The sequence below is a fragment of the Odocoileus virginianus genome, unplaced genomic scaffold, assembly GCF_023699985.2.
Source record: "Odocoileus virginianus isolate 20LAN1187 ecotype Illinois unplaced genomic scaffold, Ovbor_1.2 Unplaced_Contig_22, whole genome shotgun sequence".
Taxonomy (NCBI): domain Eukaryota; kingdom Metazoa; phylum Chordata; class Mammalia; order Artiodactyla; family Cervidae; genus Odocoileus; species Odocoileus virginianus.
The window spans coordinates 100,566-114,622 of NW_027224339.1; the positions used below are offsets into that span (position 1 = coordinate 100,566).

The following is a 14,057-nucleotide window of genomic DNA, read 5'->3' on the forward strand; positions in this document are numbered from 1 at the left end:
TGCTGACAAAGACTGAAGGCAGGAATAGAAGGGGACAATGAAGGATGAGATGGTTGGATGGCATCACCGACTCAATGAACATGAGTTTGAGCAGGCTTTGGATGTTGGTGATGGACAGGGAAGCCTGGTGTGCTACAGTCCATGGAATCACAAAGAGTCAGACATGACTGAGCGACTGAACTGAATTGAACTCAACCGATGGATATCAGGATTATGCTAGCTTCCTGAAAATCCTTTGGAAGCATCTTTCCCTTTGCTTATGCTCTGGAACACAAGTAACACATCTGAAGTAGTACGAAGAAAGCTCGGGGCCCCATAATGAAAGATTAAAAGATATAAAAGCAATGAAAATACGATGCACGACAGGAAATATGCTGGGACACCTGGGAATAAATCTGTCAAACCTACAAACAAAGTTGGGCTAAACAGTAGAGTTTACCTACCAAAAAACAGAATATTCTCAGATTGGACCACAAATGGCTAAATTTGTTCTCAGATTAATATATAACCCAAAATACATCTATAAATAAACCAGGAATGGTGAGATTAATTATTTACACAGTCAACTAAAGAAGTTAGAAGAAATATAAAAGCAATTGGAAGGACTTTAATGAAATAAAAGCACAAATGAATGAATCAGAAAATGGGAAAATTATATAAAAGCAAGAAGTAGTCTTGGGTAAGGGGCAAAAAACTAATAAAGCATTAGCATTAGTTTACCTAAAAGAAACCACAAATACATTCTATGAGAAATGATACTAGAGAAATAGCCACATATCGAGAGAAAATTAAGTGAATCATAGGAGGCTACTCAAAATTTCACAAATATATTAAGAACTTTGAGTAAATGGATTATTTTTATGAAAATGGCAAGGACTACACATATATGTTAATATATATCAATATAATATAAATACATATATAATCTAAACAGAGAAAAGATGACAGAAGAAAAAGATGACAAAAAGATATCCTTCAAATAATGCGTCATGCTAAAATATATTCATAGGAGAGTTCTACAAAACCTTTCAACATTGAATAACATCAAAGCAATGTTAATTGTTCATGACATGTTTATTCTGTTAAGGAGGCTGAGATATTTGAGAGTAAACAAATCCATTCTCTATTTACAGTATTGAAAACACTCTGAGGGCCTGGACAGACCATTCTGTGGAGGGATAATCAGATATACTTAGGAATATTTAGATCTATTCTACAGTTAAGGAGGTACCACACCTTTTTACATCCAACATACCCATAGGATTTCTGTTCAGTGTGAGTTTTCCCTTGCACAATGAGGTCTGACCTCTGGGGAAAAATAATCTTCCTACAATCACTACGCATATAAGGTTTCTATCTTACATGGGTTCTGATGTCCAGTGAGGTATATCTGCTGGCAGAAGACCTTCCCATAGTCACTGTATTTGGAGTGTCTCTCCCCTGTGTGCGTTCTCTGGTATGTGATCATCTGTGATTTCTGGGAAAAAGTTATCCCATACTCAGCAGATTTGGAAGGTTTCTCCCTAGTATGGATTCTCTGATGTACAACTAGTGGAGACTTCTCACAGAAGGCCTTTCCACATTCATTAGATTCATATGGCTTCTCTCCAGTATGAGCTCTCTGATGTAAAATAAGATGTGACTTCAGGGAAAAGATCCTTCCACACTCTCAGTACACTCATAGGGCTTCTCCCCTGTGTGAATTCTCTGATGAATAATGAGGGGTGCTTTCTGGGAAAACATTTTGCCACATTCACTACACTCATACAGTTTCTCTCCTGTATGAATTCTCTGGCATATAATAAGAGGTGACTTCTGAGAGAAGGCTTTTCCACATTCTGTATATGCATAAGGTTTCTCTCCAGTATGAAGCCTTTGGTGTCAAGAGAGGTGTGACTTCTGGGAAAAAAGCCTTCCCACAGTCAGTACATATATAAGGTTTCTCTTCTGTATGAATTCTTCAGTGTCCTATTAGGTGGGACTGCTGGTCAAAAGTTTTCCCATATTCACTGCACTTACAGGGTTTCTCTCCAGTATGCATTCTCTGATGGATGACAAGCAGTTTTCCGAGGGAAGATCTTCCCACATTCAGTACTTTCATAGGGTTTCTCCTCAGTATGAGTTATCTAGTGTATAAAAAGGTGAGATTTCTCACAGAAGGCTTTACCACACTCACTGAATCCAAAGGGCTTCTCTCTGGTATGAACTCGCTGATGTATAATGGGATGTGTCTTCTGGGAGAAGGCCTTTTGACACTCCAAATGTTCATAAGGTTTCTCTCCAGTGTGGACTCTCTGATGAACAATGAAGAGTGACTTCTGGGAGAAGGCCCTCCCACACTCAGCACATTCATAGGATATCTCCCCAGTGTGAATCCTCTGATGCACGATGAGGTGTGATTTCTCACTGAAAGCTTTTCCACAATCTCCACGTACATACAGTTTCTGTGCAGTATGAACTCTTTGATGTATAACAAGCTGTAACTTCTTAATAAAGCCCTTCCCACACACACTACAAACATTGTGTTTCTCCCCAACTTGAACTTATACTGAATATGGGCTTGCTTATGATTTAGAACTTTTTCACGTTAACTTTGTGCATGGGATTTCATTCCAATGTGAATTTTCTCAGGCATGGAACAGGAAGAGCTATAGCTAGCTGGTTTCCCACATCCAAATCTCTCAATGGGGTTCTTTCTTATATAGCTCCTATTACAAGTCAGTGAGTCTAAATTAGATTTCAAGCTCTTTTCACATGAATAAAGTGATGGAGTGTTTTACTTGAAGGATCAAAGTCTATGCATCCACTGAATATTTTTCTGAATACATTACATTTAGGGCCTCTCTTCTTGGTCATTGTTTCATGGCTGAAGATTGTCATCTGCCTCAAAACCCTGCCTTGGTTTCCTTGTTATCTATCTAGCTGACCATTAATATACCAGACTTTAAAGACAGAGTACAATGAATTATCCTTTGGGGCTCTTTCCAGTATCTCCATTTGAACTGAAAGTTCCCCAGAAATGATTGCTGACAAGAATCAGAGCTCTTCTCTTTACCTGAAAGAAGACAAAGGTAAAATAAAATAGACACCAAAAAGAAAACAGGAATGAACAGATGTTCTAAGGAGGCTGATGGGTATTAAAAAGGAGAACTGACAAATTTTAAGTAAGAAAGGAAGCCACTCATGTCAGGGAAGAAGAAAATGTTCTATAAGCCATTTCCCCAATTCTCACTTACCTGAATAGGTCCACCTTGACAACTCACTCTCTATAATCCATGGGTCCTTTCCATGTTCCAACTTGGAGATTATGTCTAGTTTTAAATCTGAACACCCTGTTAAGGAAAAATTACAACTGCCTTGGTCTTGGCAGCTCAGAAACTCATGAGGAGAAAAAAGGGAACTCCCAGCAAAGATGAATCTTTAACTCACAAAAATCAATTCCAGATATAGCAAAAATATAAACATAAGAAAGATGGTAATGATAACCCTATATGCAAAACAGAAAAAGAGACTCAGATGTATAGAACAGACTTGTGGACTCTGTGGGAGGAGGCGTGTGACTCTGTGGGAGGAGGCGAGGGTGGGATGTTTCAAGAGAACAGCATTGAAACATGTATATTATCTAGGGTGAAACAGATCACCAGCCCAGGTTGGGTGCATGAGACAAGTGCTCGGACTTGGTGCACTGGGAAGACCCAGAGGGATCGGGTAGAGAGGGAGGTGGGAGGGGGGATCGGGATGAGGAATACGTGTAAATCCATGGCTAATTCATTTCAATGTATGACAAAAACCACTGCAATGATGTAAAGTAATTAGCCTCCAACTAATAAAAATAAATGGAAAAAAAAAACTGAAATGATAAAACATCCTGTTTGTAAAAAATCATAAAGGTCTGAACACTTCTGAAAGATGAAGAGGATTTGATTCTTTGTTATACAGAGAGTTTTCCCTTACCCACAGATACCAGGTGGCTGTAGATCTCCAGCATTACATCCCTGCGTAGGGTCTTCTGACCTACTCCTCCTGGGTATTGCCAGGGAGCTGCTGCCACTCCTCCTGGGTGAAGTCCACAGCCACATCCTCAAATGTCACTGGTTCCTGTAACAGCATATTCTTGTACAATCTGCTCGTTCTGATCATTTTTACCACAGCAATACCTGTAGGATGCCTACTTTGTACTTTGTGTAGCACATTTAATGAGAAAAAGAATGTGAAACTCTGCCATTAGCAAGAATAGTTAGTAGGACAGAGTAGAGAGCCTAAGCTGCTGCTGCTGCTGCCACTAAGTCGCTTCAGTCGTGTCCAACTCTGTGCGACCCCATAGATGGCAGCCCACCAGGCTCCTCTGTCCCTGGGATTCTCCAGGCAAGAATACTGGAGTGGGTTGCCATTTCCTTCTCCAATGCATGCATGCATGCTAAGTTGCTTCAGTCGTGTCCAACTCTGTGCAACCCTATGGACAGCAGCCCACCAGGCTCCTCTGTCCACAGGATTCTCTAGGCAAGAATACTGGAGTGGGTTGCCATTTCCTTCTCCAAGAGAGCCTAAAAATAGATGCAAATAAAAGTGGAAAATTTAATACAGAATAAAGGTGGCACTTCAAATAAGTATAGAAAAGATAAATTACTCAAAACTGGGTAGTTATCAGGAAGAAATGTAAAGTTGAATTCTCTATTTCATTCTGTACACATAAAAAAATTAGATCTAACAAAAATTTAAACAAAGAAAAAGAGACGCCATAAAATAAAGACAGGAAAGATGGATTTGCTTTAAAAAAAAATAATTTTAGAGTGGAGAAGACTCTTCTAACAGAGCATGCTACAAAACACAGGTGCCACAAAGGAAAACTGGTAAATTTGACTACTTTATATACTGCATGGCAAAATATATCATAACTCAAAGAACAAGCAATGAACTGGAGAGAAGATGTAGGCACAACACACAGGATGGACAAAAAGTTAATGTCCTCAATTGAGCAAAAGAGAGCTCCTACAAAGCAAAAATAAAAAGACCAACAACTTAACTTAAAAAAAAATAGTCAAAGGACATGACTATCAATTCACAGAAAAGAGAATACAAATGGATTTTAAGCATGTAAAATGATGCTCAGCATTATTTGCATGAAAAAAAGGAAATTAAAATAAGACATCACATTTCCTTTATATTTTATTGAAGATTGAAGTTTGATAAGTCACTGAGTTGGTGAAAATGTCAAGCACACTCAAATTGTGGGTATATGCTAGTACAATATATTTTAAGGGCAGTTAATTTGGAAATATTCATCATAATTCTACATGTACATATCCTCTGACTAGCAATTCCATTTCTAGAAATTATTCTATATAAATACTCATATACGTGAGCAAAATAACACATATGAAGATATTTCACTATAGCACTGTTTATAGTAGCAAAAAATATGTAAACAGCCTCATGGGGGATTGGATGAATCAATTATGTTTCAATCCCCATGAGGAAATGCCATATGGAATCATAAAAAGCAGTAAGGAAGCTCTACATAGATTCACATGCAACAATCTCTAAAATACATTGTGAAGTGAAAAACGAATTCATCTACTCAACAAGCAGTTACTGACCACCTGTTGAATACCAGGCAATGTCTAAGGACTGGGGATACAATAGGAAAGAAACCTGGTTAAAATACCTTCCCTCGAAGATCTTGCATTCTAGTGAGAACCAACAAAAAGGCTGAGGATAAATCCCCACCTAACCAGAAAAAAGTTTTAATGTGTACTTCAAATTCATATTACTCGTACACAAAAAGCTGTTAGAAAGCAATAAGCAAAAGACAAAGAAGGAAATGGAAGATTTACAGAGAAACACAAAATGGCGAATACATGAGTGAAAAGATGCTGATGCTCATTTAATCATTAAAGAAAAGCAGATGAAAAGAAGATATAATGTTCAACCATAAAAACAACAAGCATGAAAAACACTGGTGCTATCTGGTAGTGGAGAAAATATTGGGAAGTGGTCCTCCTTGTAAATGATTTGTAGCTACATGTAGAAGCCTAATATACAATATCAAAATAGAATTTAAGAAACACTCTTTCAGTTCAGTTCAGTCACTCAGTCGTGTCAGACTCTTTGTGACCCAGCAAAGAATACACCAGGCCTCCCTGTCCATCACCAACTCCCGGAGTTTACTCAAACTCATGTCCATCGAGTCGGTGATGCCATCCAGCCATCTCATCTTCTGTCATCCCCTTCTCCTCCTGCCCTCAATCCCTCCCAGCATCAGGGTCTTTTCCAATGAGTCAACTCTTCGCATGAGGTGACCAAAGTATTGGAGTTTCAGCTTCAGCATCAGTCCTTCCAATGAACACCCAGGACTGATCTCCTTTAGGTTGGACTGGTTGGATCTCCTTGCAGTCCAAGGGACTCTCAAGAGTTTTTCCCTTCAAGACCACAAACCCCGAAATTCTGTGCATGGATCCTTTAGGTTAAACCCAACTTCTCTAGATTACCTCTTCTTCTCATTTTGTGTTTACTCACAGTTTTATCGTAATGTTTTGTAATAAATAATTCATTGTCTTTCTCAAAAAAAAAAAAAAGAGTCTTCTCCAACACCACAGTTCAAAAGCATCAATTTTTTGGCATACCATAGCCTTGACTAGACGGACCTTTGTTGGCAAAGTAATGTCTCTGCTTTTTTTTTTTTTTTTTTTTAATGTCTCTGCTTTTTAATATGCTATCTAGGTTGGTCATAACTTTCCTTCCAAGGAGTAAGCATCTTTTAATTTCATGACTGCAGTCACCATCTGCAGTGATTTTGGAACCTGAAAAAATAAAGTCTGACACTGTCTCCACTGTTTCCCCATCTATTTCCCATGAAGTGATAGGACCGATGTCATGATCTTAGTTTTCTGAATGTTGAGCTTTAAGCCAACTTTTTCACTCTCCTCTTTCACTGTCATCAAGAGGCTTTTTAGTTCCTCTTCACTTTCTGCCATAAGGGTGGTGTCATCTGCATATCTGAGGTTATTGATATTTCTCCTAGCAGTCCTTGATTCCAGCTTGTGCTTCTTCCAGCCCAGCGTTTCTCATGATATACTCTGCATATAAGTTAAATAAGCAGGGTGACAATATACAGCCTTGACATACTCTTTTTCCTATTTGGAACCAGTCTGTTGTTCCATGTCCAGTTCTAACTGTTGCTTCCTGACCTGCATATAGGTTTCTCAAGAGGCAGGTCAGGTGGTCTGGTATTCCCATCTCTTTCAGAATTTTCCACAGTTTATTGTGATCCACAAGGCATAGTCAATAAAATGAAGAAATAGATGTTTTTCTGGAATGCTCTTGTTTTTTTGATTACCCAGCAGATGTTGGCAATTTGATCTTTGGTTCCTCTGCCTTTTCTAAAACCAGCTTGAACATCTGGAAGTTCTCAGTTCACGTATTGCTGAAACCTGGCATGGAGAATTTTGAACATTACTTTACTAGTGTGTGAGATAAGTGCAATTGTGTGGTAGTTTGAGCATTCTTTGGCATTGACTTTCTTTGGGACTGGAATGAAAACTGACCTTTTCCAGTCCTGTGGCCACAGCTGAGTTTTCCAAATTTGCTGGCATATTGAGTGCAGCACTTTTTCAGGATTTGAAATAGCTCAACTGGAATTCCATCACCTCCACTAGCTTTGTTCGTAGTGATGCTTCCTAAGGCCCACTTGACTTCACATTCCAGAATGTCTGGCTCTGGGTGAGTGATCACACCATCGTGATTATCTGGGTCATGAAGATTTTTTTGTACAGTTCTTCTGTGTATTCTTGCCACCTCTTCTTAATATCTTCTGCTTCTGTTAGGTCCATACCATTTCTGTCCTTTATTGAGCCCATCTTTGCATGAAATGTTCCCTTGGTATCTCTAATTTTCTTGAAGAGATCTCTAGTCTTTCCCATTCTGTTGTTTTCCTCTATTTCTTTGCATTGATCGCTGAGGAAGGCTTTCTTATCTCTCCTTGCTATTCTTTGGAACTCTGCATTCAAATGGGAATATCTTTCCTTTTTCTCCTTTGCTTTTTGCTTCTCTTCTTTTCACAGCTATTTGTAAGGCCTCCTCAGACAACCATTTTGCCTTTTTGCATTTCTTTTCCATGGGGATGGTCTTGATCCCTGTCTCCTGTACAATGTCACAAACCTCCATCCATAGTTCATCAGGCACTCTGTCTATCTAGTCCCTTAAATCTATTTCTCACTTCCACTGTATAGTCATAAGGGATTTGATTTAGGTCATACCTGAATGGTCTAGTGGTTTTCCCTACTTTCTTCAGTTTAAGTCTGAATTTGGCAATAAGGAGTTCATGATCTGAGCCACAGTCAGCTCCCGGTCTTGTTTTTGCTGACTCTATAGAGCTTCTCCATCTTTGGCTGCAAAGAATATAATCAATCTGATTTCAGTGTTGACCATCTGATGATGTCCATGTGTAGAGTCTTCTCTTGTGTTGTTGGAAGAGGATGTTTGCTATGACCAGTGCGTTCTCTTGGCAAAACTCTATTAGCCTTTGCCCTGATTCATTCTGTACTCCAAGGCCAAATTTGCTTGTTACTCCAGGTGTTTCTTGACTTCCTACTTTTGCATTCCAGTCCCCTATAATGAAAAGGACATCTTTTTTGGGTGTTAGTTCTAAAAGGTCTTGTAGGTCTTCATAGAACCATTCAACTTCAGCTTCTTCAGCGTTACTGGTTGGGGCATAGGCTTGGATTACCGTGATATTGAATGGTTTGCCTTGGAAATGAACAGAGATCATTCTGTCGTTTTTGAGATTGCATCCAAGTACTGCATTTCGGACTCTTTTGTTGACTATGATGGCTACTCCATTTCTTCTAAGGGATTCCTGCCCACAGTAGTAGATATAATGGTCATCTGAGTTAAATTCACCCATTCCAGTCCATTTTAGTTCGCTGATTCCTAGAATGTTGACATTCACTCTTACCATCTCCTGTTTGACCACTTCCAATTTGCCTTGATTCATGGACCTAACATTCCAGGTTCCTATGCAATATTTCTCTTTACAGCATTGGACCTTGCTTCTATCACCAGTCACATCCACAACTGGGTATTATTTTTGCTTTGGCTCCATCCCTTCATTCTTTCTGGAGTTATTTCTCCACTGATCTCCAGTAGCATATTGGGCACCTACCAACCTGGGGAGTTCCTCTTTCAGTATCCTATCATTTTGCCTTTTCATACTGTTCATGGGGTTCTCAAGGCAAGAATACTGAAGTGGTTTGCCATTCCCTTCTCCAGTGGACCACATTCTGTCAGACCTCTCCACCATGACCCGACTGTCTTGGGTGGCCCCACACGGCATGGCTTAGTTTCATTGAGTTAGACAAGACTGTGGTCCTGTGATCAGATTGGCTAGTTTTCTGTGATTATGGTTTCAGTGTGTCTGCCCTCTGATGCCCTCTTGCAACACCTACTGTCTTACTTGGGTTTCTCTTACCTTGGACGTGGGGTATCTCTTTATGGCTGCTCCAGCAAAGTGCAGCCGCTGCTCCTTACCTTGGACGTGGGGTTGCTCCTCTCAGCCGCCGCCCCTGACCTCGGGCGTGGGGTAGCTCGTCTCGGCCGCCGCCCCTGACTTCGGATGTTTGGTAGCTCCTCTCGGCTGCTCCTGCACCGTCACAGCCTGGCGCTCTTGGTTGCCACCCCTGACCTTGGGCAAGGGGTAGCTCCTCATGGCCACGCTTCTGCAAGAAATACTCTTTACATTTTAAATATGCTTGCTCTCTAACCTAGCATACTCATGTCTAAGAATTTGGCCTATACAAATATACAAAGAAATTTTTATAAGGTTGTTCCCTTATTTATGACTTCACTGCTTTAGGGCTCTGTCTAAACCATGTACTACCTGTGCCTCAGTCTATTCATCTGAAAAATGGGGACAATAATAGTACCTAGAAAAGCATTTCTGGGTATATTATATAATATAATTATTATTACAATTATAATATATATAGTTATATATAGTTAATTCCATTACCATTTATTATAATGGTGCCTGGCACACAGCAGCGGTGAATATTCTTATTATAATTCTTACTATTATATATCAGAATTTTGAAATAAGGAGTTCACGATCTGAGTCATCTCCTAGTCTTGTTATTGTGGACTGTATAGAGCTTCTCCATCTTAAAAAAAAATCAATCTGATTTTGGTATTGGCCATCTGGTGATGTCCAGTGTAGAGTCTTCTCTTGTGTTGTTGAAAAAGGGTGTTTGCTATGACCAGTGCATTCTCTTGGCAAAACTCTGTTAGCCTTTGCCCTGCTTCATTTTGTACTCCAAGGCCAAATTTTCCTGTTACTCTAGGTATCTCTTGACTTCCTACTTTTTCATTCCAGTCCCCTATGATGAAAAGACATCTTTTTTGGTGTTAGTTCTAGAAGGTCTTGTAGGTCTTCATAGAACCGTTCAACTTCAGCTTCTTCAGCATTAGTGGTTGGGGCATAGACTTGGATTACTGTGATATTGAATGGTTTGCCTTGGAAATGAACAGAGATCATTCTGTCGTTTTTGAGATTGCACCCAAGTACTGCATTTCAGACTCTTTTGTTGACTATGAGGGTTACTCCATTTCTTCTTCCCTGGTGGCTCAGACAGTAAAGCGTCTGCCTACAATGTGGGAGACCTGGGTTCAATCCCTGGGTCAGGAAGATCTCCTGGAGAAGGAAATGGCAACCCACTCCAGTATTCTTGCTTGGAAAATCCCATGGATGGAGAAGGCTACAGTCCATGGGGCCGCAAAGAGTCGGACATGGCTGAGCGACTTCACTTTCACTTTTTTCCATTTCTTCTAAGGAATTCTTGCCCATGGTAATAGATAGTATGGTCATCTGAATTAAATTCCCATTCCAGTCCATTTTAGTTCATTAATTCCTAAAATGTCAATGCTCACTCTTGCCATTTCCTGTTTGACCACTTCCAATTTATTTTGATCCATGGACCTAACATTCCAGGTTCCTGTGCAATGTTGTTCTTTCCAGCATAGAAATTTACTTCCATCACCAGTCACATCCACAACTGGGTGTTGTTTTTGCTTTGGCTCCATCTCTTCATTCTTTCTGGATTTATTTCTCCACTTCTCCAGTAGCATATTGGGCACCTACTGACCTGGGGAGTTCATCTTTCAGTGTCCTATCTTTTTGCCTTTTCATACTGTTCATGGGGTTCTCAAGGCAAGAATACTGAAGTGGTTTGCCATTCCCTTCTCCAGTGGACCACGTTTTGTCAGAACTCTCCACCATGACCCATCTGTCTTGGGTGGCCCTACATGGCATGGCTCATAGTTTCATTGAGTTAGACAAGGCTATGTGATCATGTGATCAGTTTGGTTAGTTTTCTGTGATTGTGGTTTTCATTCTGTCTGCCCTCTGATGGATAAGGATAAGAGGCTTGTGGAAGCTTCCTGATGGGAGAGACTGACTGTGGGGGAAACTGGGTCTTGTTCTGATGGGCAGGGCCATGCTCAGTAAATCTTTTTTTTTTTCCAGTAAATCTTAATCCAGTTTTCTGTTGATAGGTGGAGCTGTGTTCCCTCCATGTTGTTTGGCTTGAGGCCAAACTATGGTAATGGTAACCTCCTTCAAAAGGACTTATGTACCCACTGTTGTATTCAGTGCCCCTGACCCCATGGCAGGCCACTGTTGACCCACGCCTCTGCTGGAGACTCCTGGACACTCACAGGCAAGTCTGACTCAGTCTCTTGTGGGACACTGCTCCTGGTGTGCACAAGGTTTTGTTTGTGCCCTCCAAGAGTCTGTTTCCCCAGTCCTGTGGAAGTTCTGTAATCAAATCCCACTGGCCTCTAAAGTCAAATTCCCTGGGGGTTCTCAGTCCCTTTACCAGATCCCCAGGTTGGGAAATCTGTTGTGGGTCCTAGAACTATTCTTAACAGTGCAAGAATTTCTTTGATATTCAAAGGCACATAAGGAAAAGAGAAACCAAAAATTGAGATAGTTGCAAAACACATATCACAAGTAAAAGAGTGGTATCCGAATATATGAAACCAACTCCTGCAAACCAATAAGGAAAAAGCAAGCAATGCAAAATAAAAATGAGCAAAATATCTGACTAGGCACCTTACAAAACAGGATTTCCAAGTGATCAATGCATATATGAAAAGGTAGTCATCAGGGAAAATAAATCAAAACCTCAGTGTCTGACTTTTCCACTGGAATGCTGAAACCACAAGGGCTGAAATTTTTGTTTATTCATGGATGTATTATTGGTCTAAAAGAGCCACCCATCATGGACCCCAAAGAATCGCAACATGACATCCCTACATATTCCCATTCCTGTCCCCATAGACCCTCATCACTCATCTTATAGACCTCCTATTGCTCACCTCACAGATCCCCCATCACTTTCCCAACAGACCCTCCATCACTCATCCCAGGTCCCTTTCACTCTCCCTATAGACCTCCTTTACTCACCCCTTGAAATCCCATCATTCACCCTACAGACAGCAATTCTCACCTAACAAATCCCCCATCACTTATCCCCATTAAACTCCCTATCACATATACCACACATCATTATGCCTGATACTCCAGACTCCCCTATCACTGTTGTTCACATCATTTAGTCCAAAGGACCCCCTCATTAGTCCTTCCACATGTCCCCATCGCTGTCCACACAGACACCTATCACTCAGCTGGGCCCCTCACCTTGGCTCTGCAATCAGGACCCCAAATCTTCTCAAGCCAGGCTTAGCTCGCCGCTTGCACAAATGGGCTCAACATCCCTTGAAACTCCCTTCCCCTTCTAACCCTCCTTGGTGGGTCTGGATGGCACATCATCTTATCTTCCGCCCACTCAGAATCAGCCGTGGAGCCCAGCTCTGCCAGTAACAAAAATGGTGTCACTCGCTCTGCGACAGCAACTTGGTTGTGAACTGAGAAATGGATAGTGCCTCCCACGACTTCTGGGGACTGCCATTCCAGCCAGAGGATATATGTGTTTTTGAGTCCGGGCAGTCCTCGTGGAATTTCAGAGGCAAGGTAATTGGACTTGGTGCTCTGAAAGCATTGTGAGGCTCCGAACGGCCGCAACTGTCCTGGGAGGAAGAATGGGCGTTCCCTGCCCTGAGCTAAGTCACCGCCAGAGCAAAGGCATGGAGATGCAGCCGATTAGGCTGTTCTGTGGGAACCGGGGGAGAGGCGGGTAATGCTAATGCGGGATAGTAGAATCAAGGCCTGAGAGACTGCTCTGCCGAAGCCTCCTTTCTCCAGCATCTAGAGAAAGTGAAGAGTACTTTGACACAGTGTTTGTATTCATTTAGGTGCTTAGAATACACTCCCCACGCACCACTCCTTGCCTAGCGTCATCGCCCTCCTGCATCCTATTGCTCCTTCCCAGGTCAGGGTCCGCACCCTCTTGTTACTCACAGTCTGCCATTGGCTCCTTTGAACACAGAGAGGCCCGCCCACTCCTGTCACTCACAGCCTGGACTTACTGCCCGCGTCACTTAAAGTGGACAGAAGCAGCATTTTGCAGTTCGTATGAAAGTCAAAGGAGTTTAATAGAGTCAGAGGTTCAAGGTAAGCCCTAAGGGGCATTGATTTTAGAAAATGTAACAAAGGGTTACATTGAGGTTAGCCAAGAGCGGGACTGTATAGTTAAGAAAGGCATAGCTTCTATATTGAGGATTGCTTAAGGAAGCAAGCAAGCCACCAAGGGGTGACTCAGATGGTAAAGAATCTGCCTGCAGTGCGGGAGACCTGAATTCAGTCCCTAGGTGGGAAAGATTTCCTGGTGAAGGGAATGGCCACTCACTCCTGTATTCTTGCCTGGAGAACCATATGGACATAGGAGCCTAGTGGGCTACAGTCCATGGAGTCGCAAAGAGTCAAATACAACTGAGTGACTAACACTGGTGGTATAGTATTTAAGAATGTCCTAGGATTCAAGACCTCCACCAGGGTGTATGGGTGGAAAAAACAACAGAAACCTTGCTTCCAAAGTCAAACCAGAAGGGCCCTGATAGTGGAATGTTGGCCCAGTTCCAAAGTCCTTCCAGAGAGGCTTTGGAAA

General features: G+C 41.4%; 1 pseudogene; it reads right to left on the reverse strand.

Moving 5' to 3' along the window:
* Positions 1 to 257: 257 nt before the first annotated feature.
* On the reverse strand, positions 258 to 9,703 carry LOC139034060 (zinc finger protein 630-like; annotated as a pseudogene).
* Positions 9,704 to 14,057: the final 4,354 nt, after the last annotated feature.